This window comes from Dasypus novemcinctus, chromosome 15 (genome assembly GCF_030445035.2).
Source record: "Dasypus novemcinctus isolate mDasNov1 chromosome 15, mDasNov1.1.hap2, whole genome shotgun sequence".
NCBI classification, from domain to species: Eukaryota; Metazoa; Chordata; class Mammalia; order Cingulata; family Dasypodidae; genus Dasypus; species Dasypus novemcinctus.
The window spans coordinates 63,904,504-63,920,931 of record NC_080687.1 but is presented as its reverse complement, the minus strand read 5'-3'; the positions used below and the strand labels follow the sequence as shown (position 1 = coordinate 63,920,931).

General features: G+C 36.2%; 1 protein-coding gene across 5 annotated transcripts in view; it reads right to left on the bottom strand.

The window, feature by feature from the left end:
- KLF12 (KLF transcription factor 12) overlaps positions 1-16,428 on the bottom strand; it is a 487,534-nt gene that overhangs the window by 352,432 nt on the left and 118,674 nt on the right. For 2 of the 5 annotated variants that reach the window (XM_058276582.1, XM_058276584.1), the window contains exon 3: positions 9,920-9,964. The exons of the other annotated variants lie outside the window; for them this stretch is intronic. The gene's annotated coding sequence lies outside the window, so the exon portion shown is untranslated. The remainder of the gene's footprint in view (positions 1-9,919; positions 9,965-16,428) is intronic. 5 annotated transcript variants of the gene reach the window in all.

Here is a 16,428-nt window from a genome sequence, read left to right as displayed (position 1 = left end):
TATTTGAATTTTTGTATTTCAAGAAAATTTATGTTCAAATACTGCTTTTTTTATACTATAAAAATATACTTTTCATTTTCTATTAAAGCTCTGTATTTTTACAGTAAAATTTTATGGAAAAAATTAATTCCCCGTTTTGATTTACTCTTTAATGTGGCTATCAGAAACTAAAATCATGTAAGCGGCTCACATTATATTTCTATTGGACTGTACTGGTTAAGAGTCCACAATAAAACACAGTGGGAATGTTCCTAGCCTCTAAATTGTACTTTATGTAGAACTTTAATGACATGTTTTCTTTGTCCACTAAACTCCCCAAAGATAGGTTTTCTAGTTTAACCTAGAATTCAATGTATCTGGATGTAAATGTATATAACATATACTGTTAATTGGGCGCAGTTTTCAGCCCCTTGGGGAACTATAATTGCACAGAGTGTATTTGATGCTTGCTGATGCCTGATCTTTATCTCACCAGATTATCAAAAACTTCAATTCTTTGAAAGTCTGCAAATGATTTCAAAATTTTGTGTGTCTCCAAAGAACCGTCAATCACAGAGCCATGCCCAAACGGAAGTGTCAAGGACTTTCCATAATCCACATAGCCCATTAAAACTAAAAGATTCCCAAAGGACCAGAAGTATAACCGAACATCTATTCCCAAGTCTATTGTTATGTCTGAAGCATAACTGTATTTAAATAGATGAAATGTTACCTATACTGCATCACATATCTGTTTTATTGCTGATAGGATAGAATTGGACTCATTAAACTCAACATAGCAAAGTATATTATGATACAGTACCATTTGGAAACAACTTGGGTCAAATAATTTTCTTAAATTTCTAAATGTCAAACCTGACAACATTTTCATCCATTCTGTGAGTATCTGAACAGCTCCTTGTATGTTTTCTCATCCAGCATTCTACTGGGTAAATAAATTTGATTAACAGAGTTTATAATTGTCATGTTCAAAAGTGGTAAAAGAATTCACTGTACATTTAGGGAACTTTCCGCTCTTGTATAAACAAGTAGCAGTACCTAAGAAACAATCCCATATGAGTCTCATCAACACTCATTTTTTCATGGGTTACATGTAAATACAATGTTTTCCATCATATAATGTCCACCAAATATCCCTGCTCTACTTGTTCCAATCAGATGCACGTCATGAGTAAGCACACAACCATTCTGGACCATGCCCACCACACAATATAGCATAGGCTGTACTCAGATGCTGGTTCTTTGACAAATTCACACCTATGACATCAGAGAGAGGACCTACTCGGTAAAGAATACATGGACTCATTCTTCTATGTCTATAGAAGGCCTTTAAGAGTTCAGTTGACAACTCTCCCTGATGCAGGCCCAGAGTATGTTACAGCTAGGAAACTGAGGGAAAGCAAATGCAGGTAAAGCATACTTTCCTAATGATTTACTTTGATCCCCTTAAAGGATAAATTCATAGCTTGGTATAAACATAAGTGAGGCCCTCAACTGAAAGGAATCCATGAACCCACAAGCTTGGGGCATCTTGGTTTTCATGAGTTTACCAAAAGGACTAGTTCAGTGCTTCCCAATCTTTTTTTTACATCATCCCCAATAGTCTGAGGAAATCAGTACATCAATATACCTGTAACCAGCCTATAGCACATCAGTTTGGACGCTCAAATGCTAATAGGAAACAAGAAGTTGAAGCAGAAGAGTGTAGACAGCCAAAATAAGACTGAAAGCAACAGGCACAGCAAATGCCCTCAGTGGAGAAGGCTGAGCTTGCTACTAAATGCCTGACAGTGGACGTCCTATCATTGCAGTCAAGTGAAATGTGAAATCTGTATTTGTTTCCAAAAACTCTAAATTTTTAAAATATTGGCTGAATTATTCTAAACTGCTATGCTGACAAACACTAAACAAAAAATTAAAAACCACCCACAAATCAGCTAGTTCGTGATAACATGTTATACTCTTCTGACCGTCAGACTCAAAACACCTAGGACAAGGAAATCACACAGTACAGAGACCCAAGATATATCTGGGTCTTTGCAGTGATGTTCTGGGATGAATTTAAATTTGCATGATAAAGCATGACGCGTCTTACAGAATTATCAATTTTACTCAGATTTCTTTTGAGAACTTATATTAAAATAAACTCAGTATATTGTGATTACAGGTTTAAAGTAAAATGGGAGCATTAAAATAAATTCACTACCTGAAGCAGGGTACTTTCAACCACACACCTGGAATTACTAGCTTTTCTGAAGAAAAGTTTGAGAAGCTGGGCTATTATTGGGCAACTTCTTGAGGAGGGCAAAATTCCCTTAGAATGGTTCTGAAAAAAGAGGTGGGTTTTTTTTTTTAAGGATTTTCCCATATTTGAGGGATCTTGTCATTTAGAGTGCTGATTCAAACAAAACTTGTACTGTCCCAGCATATTTTCAGCAAAGCACGGGTATGCCAGCCCAATGCACAGAGGGATAGGTTTGCCCATTACACACTAATAAAGTTTTCTTCATGTGTTCTGCTTTTGTTTACTAGTAATGAATAAAACATTAAAATTGCAATTTGGAATATAAAGTACTGTAGTTCTTGCAAATGGTAAAGTTCTGCTGGCTGTAGTTGAGGATACTATGGCTGTTATTTATAGAATAAAACCCATTATCACAACTCAAATATTGAACAAGAAGAGTTTGTATTCAAAGATAAAGTTGCCACAGGGGACTATTGATATAGGAAATATGGCTAGAGAGATATGGAATGCATATTAAAATTTATATGCTGAAAAAGAAAAACTGTATTTAACAGGTATATTTAATATTCCAGTAGCATCGACTGGAATTGTCAGTTATATTTGCTGACATTTCAATTACAACTTTCTATTTTCAGTGCCTTCAGGTCAGCCCAAAAATAATGTACTTTACAAGATGTCAGTCTGCAAAGGATTTTTTGTTTTTGTTAAGTGTTCAACACATTGAAACTTTCAAGAAAAAAGAACTAAGTCATACTGGAACGTGTTTTTCTCAAAGGACCGCCAAATTTTTAAAGGGATTTTTTTTTTCAGAGATTTAAGACAATATTTTTCCAATTTCCTATTTCCACATGAAAGTACAATTTTTCTGAGTACATATATATTTGTAAGTATCCTTATTTTGGGGACCAAAGATAAGGACTTTGGTAAACTAAACAAGGGCCAAATGAAAAATTAAAATTTGCCTCACTTTTGCACTACTTTTAAATTACATTTTCCTGCAAAGTGTGATTACTAGCATATTTGACATAGGCATGCACGTGGTTTCTAAATACAGGAAATATCTGGGAAAGGAATCGATGCAGAGCCAAGATCCAATATCATCTGTGGCTTAAAGATTTATCTAAATCCACATTCTCTAAGAATAATAATAACTAATACAAATATGTGCCTGGCACTATTCTACACATTATTCATATATTAACCTATTTAATCCTTTCAATAACCATACACATTTATTATAAACATTTTTAAGATGATGAAAGTGACGTAAAAAGAGGTTGAGTTTGCCATGGTTGCTTAAATAATAAATGGTAGAACCAGGAATCAAACACAAGGATTCTGACTCCAGAGCTGTGCCTTTTCCTTATCATAAATGGATAGAAGTATTTTTATGTACACATGTATAAATATTAGTAGTATCAATATAGTTTAATCATATATAGTATAAAATTTTAAAACAATGTTAGAAAATATGGATTCTTCTTATAACCTATTCCAAGACTTGTAATGCTTACTATTATCATACACACATTCTTATCTAACTTAATGTTGCAATAACCTTCAATAAACGAATATATGTATAATTCTTTACTCAATTTCTTAAGTCCCCATGATATTATAAATTCAGTGAGCACAGAGGCATATCTAGGGCCTAATGAAGTTTCGTAGCCTATGACTCAGTTTCTCAAGTATCAAAGAATAGGAAAGTGCCTACCCATAGAATGGTTGTGGGAACTGAATGAATTAGAGTGCTTAGCCCAGTGTCCAGTGCAAAGGAAACTCAATCAATGTTAGTTACCATTATCATTATTATTTCTTTTATTTGCCCTCACAGCCTCAGGACTTGCACAGGATCTGGCATATGGGGAATATTCAGCAAATAATAGCTAAGTTAATTAATGACCACATCAAGTCTTTTTAAACAACACCCCCACACATGTGCACTCACACACCCTCTTTCTCCCCACAGCACTGAGGTCTCTCAAACATGACTTTTGGTATGCTGTTACCTCTATCTGACACACTATTCCTCATCCTAATCTTGGCTAATTCATTCAGGTTTTGGCTCTTTCTCTTTCTTTTGTGGGAAACCTGTTCTTAAATTCAGGGCCTGTGTTATGGGCACCTGCTTATGGTTTCATTGAACTGTCTTCTTGTAACTTTTGAATAATTTAACACAAAGTATCCTGGATGTCACTGGACTGCAAACCCCTTAAGGCAAGCACTTATCTTTTTACCACTGTAAAGGCATAGGACAGGATACATTCAATAAGCATTTGGTAAGTGAATAAGCAAATATTTCTAGCTGAGTAATTTCCCATGTTTCTCTCTCTCCACAGCAAATGTCAACCAGATTTGGGATTTGGTTCAACATTAGAAATGAACAAAATCAAAGAGACAAGCCAATTTTCTTAAATGTCCAAAAAGTAAACATGTACAACTGTTTCCTATAAAATGGCCAAATGACTGTTAACATGAAAAGTATATATTACCCTTAGTCGTTAGGAAATTTCAAATTAAACCACCAAGAGAGACACAAATACATAAACTAGAATGGTGAAACAAAAAGAATAAAGAGAATACGGAGCATACAGAACTCTCATAAACTGCCTATGAATGTCTAAATTGATACAATCAGGGAAAGTAACAGTATCTACTAAACAGAAAATATATTCCTGAAGACTCAGAAATCCACTTCTAAGGATATGTCATGCAGAAGTATGTACATATGTGCACCAACAGGCACATACAAGAATACTCCTTGTAAAACTGGAAACCACCGAAATGCCAGCAACAATAAAATTGGTAGAGAAGTCTATAAAGTCATACAATGGAATATTATACAGCAATGGGAAAAAGAAAACATGGATGAATCTCAAAAACATAATACAGAGTAAAAAAGTCAGTCTCAAAACAATACAATATTGTTCTCATGTGGTGACAGAGGCAGACAGCAAGCCATGGTGATGGAGCTGAGGTGGCAATCAACTTTTGTGGAAGGCCTGCTGGTAATATCTTATGTCTTAGCCTGGGTAGTATATTGTAATGTGTCTTTTATATACTTCATTGAAAAGATAAACTGTAAGCAAAGAAATTCCCTCAAACTCGAAAAATTTAAAAAGTGATATACACAACTCTATGAAATCTGAAATCCTCTGAATCCGACTAGTCTCTCACTTGTTTCCATTTAACATCTCATTTTGATGGTATTTTTAACTCTTTTCTCCAGGGGGAAGTCCTATTTTAATCTCCTTGGTACATACAGACATTTACACAGGTTTAACATTGCCATAAAAAGTTATAGAAGAGCCCAACAGGGTCATTAGTTTTCTATTCCAAATGGAAGAAAAAGGAAAGAGATTTTCTTGAGAAAAGCTGGCAAATGCGAGAAGATATAAAAAAGATATACACACATACATGTATTTATATTTATACTTGCACATTTATATTTATACCTACATATCTCCCCCAAATAAATGGTCTCAGCTGGAAGTAACTGGGCCAACAGCAGAAGTCACAGTAAAAGCAGAGGACCTGCATATCGGTGTGATGCCACCCCTACCTCACTCCCCAGGGGAGAAGAAAAGAGGCTGTAGGAAAGCATCAGAGCAGACAGTTCCAGAGCCTGTCACCAAGGGTCACTGCCGACTACAACAAAGAAGAGAGGACACCAGGGCATGGGAACATTTGGTGTGCCTGCCAGCTCCAGGAGCCCTTCCTGAGCACTCTCAGTAGGCAAGAACTGAGAGACCAAGGCCATGAGAAAACCTTTTTGAAAGTCATATAATTATTGTTTCTTCCTTTCTTTTTTTGTCTAAAATAAAACATAAAGCCAACATCCTAAATAAGGAACGCCTCAATGGTATTTTACCAATTTTAAATAACTAATGACTCTCCACAATGAATTCCCCATTTTCAAATCCTTGGGTCACTAGAAATTGCTCAGATCTCTCTTTCTCTGTCCTCCACCCCATTATTTTGCTCTCTTACGTATAATACCTGGTTAATAACCTTCTGCAAAAATGATTTAAGATGCATAAATGCCATAAAGGGGTGCTCACTACGGCTGAAAGGTTAAAAATTTTAAAAATCCAAAAGTAAAAAAATAAATAAATTCATGCATACAAGCCCAACAAGGCAAATTCTCCTCTGGAAATGGTCACAGTATAGAACATTCATATATTTAGTTTTTCCCAGGCATTTCATTTCTGCTTCTTTAAAAATTATGTTTAATTCCATGACATTCAAATATTTAGGAATCCATCCTGGTCTTTCCAAAGATGATTCAGCAATTTAATTAATGTAAATTAAACATTAATTTAGTACATGTCAAATACAGATACACAATACAGAAATTAAGAGTGGCCTTTTCTACTGAAGCTAAACTTTGAAAAATAGTTTTTCCAAAGAGAATTCAGTCTCAAATTTTCCATACAAAAACATACTTCTAATTCCATACAGTCATAAAAACACCTCAAACTGAAAAGGTTTTTTGATCACAAGGTAATTGAATTTAATTCTATTTTATTATATCTCCCTTTGTATAAGTATATTTATCATAAATCAGTGCAATTAATAGAACTATCAAAGAGTGGAAGCAATTCCCAGTGATGATGTTCAGGTTGAAAGATCAGATTTCTTTGTCAAGAAGCTTACCCATAATAATAGGTTTTTACCTTGCCAAGTCCCTTGCAATCAATGACCTAACATCAAATGTTTATACAAAAGAAACAAATCCATATAACTTTGCATCTTCTCTTGTAATTAGACTAAGAAATTAAATCTCAGCTTTCCCAGGAAATTTCTTTTTCTTGTGGAAAAATCTTGCAATATTAACATTTTAAGAAGATAAAAATTTACTCCTTTATTTCCTCCGTAAAAGTAAAATAAATTGCCCTGACTGTAAACCACATCAAAACCTGCTGGTGGGAAACGGACTTTGGCCCAGTGGTTAGGGCGTCCGTCTACCATATGGGAGGTCCACGGTTCAAACCCCGGGCCTCCTTGACCCACGTGGAGCTGGCCATGCGCAGCGCTGATGCGCGCAAGGAGTGCCGTGCCGCGCAAGGGTGTCCCCCGCGTGGGGGAGCCCCACGCGCAAGGAGTGCGCCCGTGAGGAGAGCCGCCCAGCGTGAAAAGAAAGAGCAGCCTGCCCAGGAATGGCGCCGCCCACACTTCCCGTGCCGCTGACGACAACAGAAGCGGACAAAGAAACAAGACGCAGCAAATAGACACCAAGAACAGACAACCAGGGGAGGGGGGGAAATTAAATAAAATAAATAAATCTTTAAAAAAAAAAAAAACCTGCTGGTGTCTTTACTCAGCTACTTCTGTCACAATAACATAAACTCAGCCCAGGTTCCTGTGCCATCCGCTCACATGATTCCATGTAGTGGCCTGCATATCGATACCTAAGTCCCAAATCTCAAAGCTTCCAAAATACGTAGGGATAAAACCCTCTGTTGTGTGGGAAATCCAATGGACGGTTTCCATGTCTTGAAGGGGAAACCAAAGAAGAAAAGTCTAGCCATCTGTCAAAGGAAACCATTCTTACATAGTGCCTTTGTGGTTAAGAAAAGAAAATTCAAATCTCATATTTATAATCACTAGACTATTCTTTCATTCGGATACATGTAAAAGAAAGCAACTTCAAAAACTGTGTTTCCTAAAGTTTGGTTTTGTAAAAATTACATAGTATGAGGGACTAAAGCAACATCAATCTCATTGAAATAACACGGTAAAAAGCAGGCAGTCCCTGCCAGCAATGAAGTCAAGCATTCTCCACCCACAAAGCCTATCACAGCTCCGCTGAAGAGAGAAGACAAGTACCCAAATCACTACAGGGCAAATCTCACGAAGACGGCAATACCCCTGTAGTGATGCTGACTACATCACACATGAGGTCTTAGCATGGGTAGGGAATGTGACGCGACCTAAGGATTTAGAACGTGTGCCAATTTTTTAAGGGAGTCAGCGCTATAGCCAAAACCAGGAAAAGTGAAAATTCTCCAAAACACGTTTTCTGAGATTTACAGTCACATAGAAATAGAGAAAAGGAAGGAGAATAGACAAATGTTTAGAGTTTTCAAAAGTATGCAATGGCAAGGAGATTTTAATACCTGCCATTTGACAGGCAAGTCTCTTCATTTTTTATTACCAACAAGACCCAGACCTCTTCCAAGTCAGCTATAACACAGCTGGAGAAAAAGTGGTTTCAGGTAAAGGTTATGGAGAGGAAAAGGAGGCATGGAAAGTAAACAGCATTTTGAATTTAAATAAGAACAGTTGGTTTCATGATTCTTTTCTAATAATTTCACAACATTGCTTCTCACATCTGGAATGACCAGGCCATCTGACTTGGTAGGACACCCATACTTTTCTTTATCAAGAATAAATAATATATGAATTAATGTAATACATCCTCTTTTACATACTGTAGTTTAAGTCAATAAGGGTCCCAGAAGCTGACAGTTGATTACAATTCCCTGGCTGTCAGAAACCCATTGCAGAAGAGGCTACACATAGGACATGATGTTCTTGAGATAGTGATGTAAGCAATGACCGCCACCCCCCCCAAGGGAGAAAGGGAGGGAAGGAGAGAGAAGGGAAGAAAGGAAGGAAAGGAAAAAGGAAGGAGGACAGAAAAAGAGGCAGAAAGAGAAGCAGCATAACATAATAGAAAGAACATGGCTTTGGCCTAAGACCCAGAGACATGTTGGAGCTGGCTAACAGAGGCATGTGAGAGCTGACTGTGGCATCTCTTCACAACTCCTTGACTACACTTTAGTAGCCTGAAACCCATCCTGGTCAAAGTACCGATTTCAAGGGAAATTTCAAGGGCTTTTTTTTCCCCCCAAAAAAGCTGTTTACTGGCATACCACTGGTTAGATACAAATTAAAATGCTAAGTGACAGTCCCTTACCAATAAAATGGAAATGAAATCACATACCTCAAAGAACTGTTAGGAAAATTAAATACGCAAGTGCTTAGTAGACACAGAACAATTTCAGATAACTATTAGTTATCTGAAAAAACTATTAGTGTTTTCAAAAATGAGCCATTAAGTGAAGTTCTCAGAAACCAACATCAAAGAATTTCACCAGGGATGAGGTCTCTTAAATGATATCACTAGTTGGACCACAGAATTCATTTAGTTCTACTGTGGCTAAATCAGCAGTGGAGTTTGAAACAAACAAAAATAAACATAATTATATTCATTAGGAGGCTAGCAAAACATGTGAACTCAACAAGAAAACCAGAACAAAATGAAAGTCAATACAGTGGCACTCATTCAGAGCCTTCTGTAAGAAACAGAGCTGCTTAAAATCTGATGTCTTACATATCTTCTTAGGTAAGTTAAATATGCTGTTACTAGGTAAAGAACGACAGCAATGGCCTACTAGACATGAAGCACCAGGAAAAAAGAGGTATTAACGATAAAGTATTTGTGGGAAGCAGATGTGGTTCAAGTGATGGGGCTCCCATCTACCATATGGGAGGTCCAGGGTTCGATTCCTAGGGCATCCTGGTGAAGGCAAGCTGGCCCACGCAGGAGTACTGGCCCACAAGAAGAGTTTGTGCACTAAGATGACACAACAAAAAAAGAGACACAGATAGGAGGCAATAAGAGAAACAGCAGACCAGGGAGCTGAGGTGGTACAAGAGAATGACCACCTCTCTTCCACTCCGGAAGGTCCCAAGATCGGTTCCCAGTGCCGCCTAAAGAGAAGACAAGCAGACACAAAAGAATGAACAGCAAGCAGACACAGAAAACATTTGAGCGCAAAACAATGAAGGGGGGTAGGGAGAAATAAATAAATCAATCTCAAAAAAAAAAAAGCCCACGATACATTTGCCCTCAACAAATGGGCATTACCCAAATGTCAAGTCTAGTCTATACTACACAGGTGTATTGTAAGACAGGGAGGAAAACGTCACAATACAATGGTAACATTCACGGCAAAGAGAATTTCAGAAAACAAAGCAGACTATAATTAATTATATGCATACATTTCTAAGCCACAAAAGTATTCTATAACTAGAATCTCTCTACATACACACACATTAAGCCCCCTCCCTACCAACTCAGTGGACATCCTCATACACATACTTAAAAAGTTACAGGTGCACTTTTTTTGCCTCTCCACTCATGGCATTTTTCCTAGTCTATTCCTTCTCACTGTTTTTGTTTTAGGTTGGTTTTGGTTTTGGTTTTTTTTTTTTGGTTTTTTTTTTTTTTTGGCAACCCGGTACTCTCATTCTTATCCCCTAAATGTGGGGCCAGACAGGTTTTTCCAAGAGTATAAAAGACAGTGCTAAAGAGATTATGAGAGAGATGGGTAAATTTAAAAAAGCCCACCTACCTGCACACCAACCCAGATGCAACCACCAGTGACCATTCCAATCACCTACACACTCAATTTGCATATAACCCTTTGGCTCCCTTCTCCCAAGATGTCCAGAGAAGCCTTACATTGTGAAGTAGGAGAAATGAGATAACGGATTTCCTTGTCTTGCTGAAACTGATATTAATCTAAATCCATGTGCTCCACCTCAAAAAAACTTTCTCAAAAAGTCTAAAATTGTACATATCCCTACTGGTCGTGAGAACATAAGAACTTTCAGATCAGTTATTTCTCAACATTGGCAGCATGTAAGAATTCACCACATGGAGCGGGTAGAGTTCAGTGGTTCGGCACCTGCACATATCCCAGGTACCTCCTAAAAAAAAGAAAGAATTCCACAGAAGCTTTTAGAAATCCCTCTGAGAAGTTCTGCATTCCTGGCCAATCATATGGCATCAGGAGGGTTTAAAAGCTGCCCAGGCAACTCCAATGTGCAGCCAGAATTGAGAACCACCATTCTAGACCTTTCTCACTAATTGCTCAACACTAATAATTTCCTGCATAGTTCTCAGATTCACTAGGGAAAGTCTAGACATACACTGCCCAGGTTCCACACTAAACCCATTATATTACAATCTTTGCGGACGAGGCTCAGGCATGGAAAGCTTTTCCTTGAGGTACTGAAGCTAGCTTGAAAACCAATGCTCTTTACCTATATATCCCCAGTTTTGTTTGGGAATTTCTTGAACTATTATAAATTCGCCTCTCTTATATTCCACTTTTTCATTATTTCTAGTAGTATAAACCCAAAGGAACTTTACAATGCATAAACACTTGCTTCAAGAACAGATTTATGGGACTCTATATGGGGGAAATGTACCTAAAGCATACTTCTATGGGATATAAATGTATTTGCATTGCTATAGTATATTTTCTGGATAGAGACTCACACAGTACTCAACAAAATATTAAACTCCTATCATGGGGATCCTTGTATTTTCTTAAACAAAATGGCAAAAAATCTCTGGAATTTGTAGGCAGTACCTAATAAAAGAAAACAGGCCCCCCCAAAAAAAAAAATTACAGAAGAGAAACTCAGAGACAATATTCTCTCCTGGCTAGTGGCAGGAAAGAAGGGTAAAAAACAGCAACCATAGTCCTAAGTATCAGGCACTGATTGGGAACAGGTAGTCTATTAGTCAAGTTTTGGAGAAATCAAGGAAAAGGAAGGGAACCTGAAATAAAGACAGCCTTAGAAGTGTCCCTAAGGGATTAATAGGAAAGAAACCCAAGCCCTAACAGTTTATTACCACACATGCACCAGAGTTCCTGTGTCAACGCCCAGCCTTGGAAATTTCAGGTTGCCTGTAGTTTAAAACTTTCAGATCCGTATTTCTGCAGCCAGAGCTACAGCAACAACCCTAAAAATTCAAATATCTCATCTTTGGGCCTAAGTACTCTAGAAAATAAGTGGAAAGAGTAACAAAGTACTATTGTTCATTGAAACACTATTTTAAGGAAAATGGGCAGATTCATTTAAGCAATTTTGCTTTTGTGAGTAGGAATACACTTTGGTAGATGGAGGGGAAAAAACTCTTTAAAATATAGTAAATAATGAGAAACTTCAAGTGATCTGATACACTTTTACCAATTAAATTATTTAAGCTTCTATAGACTTGAAATATTTGACTCTATATAGAAAAATAACACCCACCTCCTCCCTAACACTTTCCAAACTTTAGTAAACACTGCTCTCCTAACTACAGTTAGTTCTAACATAAATAAGGCAAAAGAAATCTCCCTTTATAACACAGCACAGACAGGAAAAAATCTATTATTAAGTTGACACTTTGATCTCTGATAGACCCTTTCAGGAAACAATTTTTATAGAGTTTAAAAACAAGCAAACTCCTTTGAGAATTTAAAATAACTTAAAAGTCATGAACAAACGCAAATCAACCTGAAAACACAAGGAGGATGAATCTTTCTAGAACTTGCTTTTGCTTACTTTGTTTGACAGCAATGTTTTAAAGTACAGGCAAGAAAATAAATCCTTCGAATTGGCTGTGATATTTGGAAAGTAGTTTAAAGCAGTTTAATAACAGGTGTGAGATTATACCACACTTCTGGAAAAATTAAAAGTACTAGAGGTGGCAAAAGGAAGTGCCTTTATGCAAGTACCACTTCTTCCCAACAACTTCTAGATTCTGAAAAGAAAAACCTCTGTTACCCATCTATTCAGATGAAATGTCACAATACATTAGATGCCATCTACTGCTGTACCTTCAAGGTTCTTATGAAGGTCCTTACCTGTGCTACTGATTGGTTATTAACACTAGTGAACTAACATGTTGGACATTGGGATTTTTTCAGAGTTTTAAAAAAATCAATGAATAAGCAGATGGAAAGGTCTGGCACTTCAATGCCATGGACCCATCCAGTTCATAACAATCATTTATTAACATTCACTGAGCAAGAATGATACCCAAGGAATGCAGAATGATATTTATGCTTTGCCTCTTTTATAAACAGTCACTGTTATAAATACAAAATAACGTAGGTTATATCATCCTTCAATAAAGCCAAATGAAATGAATTACACTGATCAGGTAACTAAGTGATTGCATATATCACTAAATTATGAAACCATCTAGATAAAACAGTCATCTAATTTTCTAAGACTTGATTATTGTCAGTCATTCCTCTAAAACCCCCTATTAAGGCCTAAAACATTATTTAGAAAAATGGAAACATTACTTCCCTAAAGAATTTAGATTTGTTAAAAATGTTCCAGTTAAAACAGCTGAATTTTGTGTACTTTGACTCAAAACTTTAATAATCATAATTCATACCAATTATTAATTTCATAATTTTTATTAATATTTAAGTGCATATGGATTCTAAATTCATTCCAAAAAAAAAATTATCCCTGACATAAGAACTTAGGGCGAGATAAAAAAAAAAAAAGAGCTTTGCACTAGAGGGAAGTCATGGTTTAAAAAACTTGGCAATACTACAATATCATTCACCTTGATTTCTAGTCAGGTAAATCTGAACATCGATTCTAATCTCCTATAATTTGTGTTTTGGAATCTTTTAACTCTTCCAACCACTATAGAGTCTTAGACTCATGCAAGGCCAAAAAGTATAGAAAGAGGTCCAGGGATCCATTTGTGCACCAACTTTATCGTTTATGGGCATGTCCCACAATGTAGTAATATGCTCGGAAGCTTTTTGGGTCCGTTCTTTTTTGAGTCACCACCTTAGAACCTGCCTTCAGTTTCTGACAGGAAATGGTGCCACACTGAAGTGCAAATTCACACAGTGGGGAGACTGCAGCAACAGCAGGGCAGAAAGAACCACTAAGTTAGATTCTTAAAAATAAAATAAAGAAGCAAAAAAGAAAAGGCAAATGGGAAACAGATGCAGAATTAAGTCGACTAAAACTACAAATCGACCCAGATCTATAAACCAAAAGGATAGTCTATTTACACTTTTTGGAGGAACTGACAATGAACCCCAAGTAAATCTATTCACTTCCATATTTCCATGTTTTCTTCCCTAATCTCATTTTCTTTTTTCTCTTTAGTTCTCACATTTTCCTCCTCCTTGTTTTTCATCATCTAATTACACATCTCAAGGAACCCCAGCCTTTTATGTCTATTCACCCAACATTCCTATGTTTTGACTTGGGGTAGGGGAGCAGCATATGTAACTTTAAAATACTAAGATCTGTTGTTCTACAAATGAGGACAAAGAGATCAGGCTATGAAGGAAGACTTTGTGTAGTTGGCTTTAATAGTAAAACTCAAGATAAAGATCCCCTAAGGCTATTTTTAAATGCTCATAAAACAAAAACAGCAGTTTCCAATTCTACATTTAGTGACTGGGGCTTTAGATAGTAATAGCTTAAAGTAAATGTTACATTAAGCCAACTAATCAGTAATTGAATCTATAAGCCGGAAATATATTTTTAAAGTGTGTTTTTCACTTCAAAGACTTTTTAAATTTTTTCCTACAAATTGTTTCAACTATGCATACAAATCGCCATATAAAAAGTTTTTGTTACATAGTTTTAACACTGTGTGCTCTTTTATACTCTAATACTAATTCTAGAATATTCAAGCCATGACTATCTACTACTATCTGAAACCAAGTACATTGTCAATAAGGTCATTTCTCTCCATTCTAAAGAAATAAGAAAAGGTTGAGGTTTCACTCTATTGGGCAATCTAACACTAAATAACCATATTATATCTATTGCTAGAAAATGGTAGAAACAACTCCACTAATTTGTGCCTCTGGCAATACCAACTATCAAACTCCCTTGTGAAAGGCACTTGTGCTGCAAGTCACAAAAACATTCTTCATCTTGGGCCCAGTAATAACATTCCTAAATTAATCCACAAAAATAAAAATAATAATCATGAAGGAAAATGTTTAATATAAAAATACTCATTAAAACACTATTTGTAACCTGAATAATGGAAACAATCTATCACAAGAAAATGGTTGATTTAATTAGGGGAAAGCAATGTAAGGAACTATTAATATAAAACAAAACCACAAATAGGAAAAATGGGAGGGAAAAAACTCATGCTGCAACATTAAGAAAAAATAATCTGCATATGAAGAAGAATTATTTAAAAACATGAAAACATTTGTTGAATAAATGTGGTGTGGTGGTTTCAGTGATTTTTTTTCTTACTGGCATAATTTATATTACTGATATAATTTTGCAGTGTTTTTCTAAGAAACTCTATACTATATTTTGTAAGTATATTTCCTAATACTATTTTTTATTATACAGATTCCAAATGGCAAGTTCATTGAAAAATATAATAAAGATGAGAAAAGCCACATCTAGAATTTGTGTTACTATGATAAATAAACATGGAAAACACTTCAAGTTTTAAGATGTTAAACTGGTCTTTATCTTACATGGGTTTTAAAAAGCACTTTGCTAGGTGACAACAGAGAATTACAATGTATAAGTTCCATAACTTAATCTAAGAGCACTGCACGTCAAATTTTACCTCTAAGCCATGGAAAAGGGCAGAACCAGGGCCAAGTAAATGACAGCAGGGAGTGAAAAAGTTGGAAAGGATGAAAAGTGCTGCTGTGGGTAAACCTGATTCAACCACAGGAGGCTTTAAGTTATTTGAAACACATACTTTCTTATAAATACATGTGAATTTTCTCTAAAAGAAAAACTCTAAACTAGATTTTTTTATATTATATATAAAATGTTTTATGTCGCTATTATGAACTACTTGAGTAAATTAATGGTCAAACATAGAAGTCAGTATGTTCTTGGAGATTTGGAAATCTGGGCTAGAATGAAGCAGTCAGGACTGAGTACGAAGTGGGGTGACATGTTTTGTTTTATCCAGTATGGTAGAGGAGCTCACAGATGAAAACAAAGATGAGATACCAGGAATATAGCACACAGAGAACAGAAGGGTCAACCCTTGGGATAAAGCAAGACAGAAGAGTCAGAAAAGAAGCCTGTAGAAAGAGAGGGCTCTGCCCAGCATTATACATTTTTTCCTCCTATGTTACTGTGTCTCTTTTCCTTTCCCCTATTCAGACTCTGTGTGTCCTCGTGTTAATCTCAGGCCCAGTTAAAATACCAATTTCTTCCATTAGAACAGGAATGCTTGCCCTATCTTAAGATGGGCCTTAACTAGAAGTTAAAACACCTAGATGAGGCAGAGACCAAAAGTCTAGAAAGCACCATTGTTCCCAGATCAAAATTCTGCTGTCCTCTGCTCACTTGCATATAAAGAAAATAATACACTATGACTGTTAAAATCAAGTCACTTAGCATCACTTCTC